The sequence below is a fragment of the Chrysochloris asiatica genome, unplaced genomic scaffold (genome assembly GCF_000296735.1).
Source record: "Chrysochloris asiatica unplaced genomic scaffold, ChrAsi1.0 scaffold00151, whole genome shotgun sequence".
Taxonomy (NCBI): domain Eukaryota; kingdom Metazoa; phylum Chordata; class Mammalia; order Afrosoricida; family Chrysochloridae; genus Chrysochloris; species Chrysochloris asiatica.
The window spans coordinates 7,723,005-7,724,997 of NW_006408669.1; positions in this window are offsets into that span (position 1 = coordinate 7,723,005).

The window sequence follows — 1,993 nt, forward strand, 5'->3', positions numbered from 1 at the left end:
CTCTTCTCCCTTGATGGTCCTAGGGACCTCCGCTCCTAGACTGAAAAGTTAACCACTCCCCTCCTTGCTATAAAATGTCTACCTTTACATTTCTGACCCTCACAATCAGTCCTGATAACAATTATTCACTATTGTATCATAAGAGACCCATCTGCATTTCATTGCATCAGCCCCGCCTAGTCAGATTGGATACCACTCACTGGAGATTCTACCTTCTTCCAGGCCCTCTGGATCTAGGTTCCCTCTAGAAAGCTTGTAAGCCAGTCACTTCTTGCTTTTGTAGCTCCCCACCCCCCAATTTGGGTAGCCAATGTCCAAGTTGCCCATCCCTGTCTACTCTGTGTGTGGAGGGGGTGGGAATGATTCTTAGCAAGATTTTCTTGCATGAGAGATTAATGATACTGTGCAATGATTTCCACATCCTTTTGGGTCACCTCTCTTCAGATTGGGCACAAATATGGATCTCTTCCAGTCAGTTGGCCCAGGTAGCTGTCTTCCAAATGTCTTGGTGTAGATGAGTGAGTGCCTCCAGTGCTGCATCAGTTTGTTGAAAGATTTCAATTTGTATTTCTTGAATTTCTGGAGCCTAATTTGCCAATGCTTTCAATGCACCTTGGACTTCATCCTTTGGTATCATTGGATCTTGATTATATGCTACCTCTTAAAATGGCTGAACATTGATCATTTCTTTTTGGTGTAGTGGCTCTGTGTATTCCTTCCATTTTCTTTCAATGCTTTGTGTATCATTCAATATTTTGCCCTTAGAATCCTTCAATATTTGAATTCAAGGCTAGAATTTTTTCTTCAGTTCCCTCCTCTTGAGAAATGCTGAGTATGTTTTTCCTATTTCAGGGAAGGGTTAAAGAGATGGAAATACCGCCTCCAGAAGTATATAGACCTTGATGGGGGGATACACTGAAAAACAATAGCTCCATGTTTTGATACTGTTATTTAATTAATGTGTGATTTTGTAGCAGTACTTTTTACTACCTTCATGTATGTAGCATAATAATGGCTTAACGAATATGTATATGTATGGAATATAATACTTGCTTAGTAAATATTATTGTATTTATTGTGATTAGTATTATTAGGTCAGAGGTTCTATAATGGGAACTTTGTATGCTCAATCTTAGATGTGTGCACTAAAATGTTATTATTGTCTGCATAGTACACACACCAATCAAACCATCAACTCACTGCTGTCAAGTTGATGGCAGCTCAGAGTGATCCTACAAGCTTCCCCATGGGATTTCCTAAGCTGTATCTTAATGGAAGCAGTCTATCTCAACTTTCTCCCACGTAGGAACTGGTGGTTTCCCACCACCAACCTGCTTGTTAGCAGCCCAATTCTTTGACAATTTTACCACCAGGATTCCTATTACATACACAAAGTGTTTATTTCACCCCATATAAACAACAAACATATTTCAGTTCAGAATTGTGTACTATATGGATGACGGAATTTTCATGTATCCATCTTAGAAAACTTTTCCATCTATTTTTGTTGTTGTTGTTTTTGGTTTGCATTGTGTATTTCTCCAGTGATTTGTTTTACACTGCTTCCAACATGACAAAGTTAGTTAGGTGTCATTGAGTTGGTTCCAAACCATGACAACACCGTTTACAATAGAAGAAACATTGCCTGGTCTTGCACCCCCTTTACAGTGCTTGCTCAGTTTGACCTCATTGTTGCAGCTGTTGTGACAGTCCATCTTATTGAGGGTCTTCCCCTTGTTTGCTTATCTTTCACTCTACCAAGCATAATGAACTTCTGTAAGGATTGGTCCCTTTTGATGACATGTCCAAAGCATCTGAGATGAAGTTTCATCATTCATGCCTCTAAGGTGCATTCTAGTTGGATTTCTTCTAAGACATATAGATTTGTTTGTTCTTCCAACCATCCGTCATGGTATTCATATTCAGTATTCTTCCCCAGTACCATGATTCAAATGCATCATTTCTTTTCCAGCCTTCCTTATTCATTGTCCAG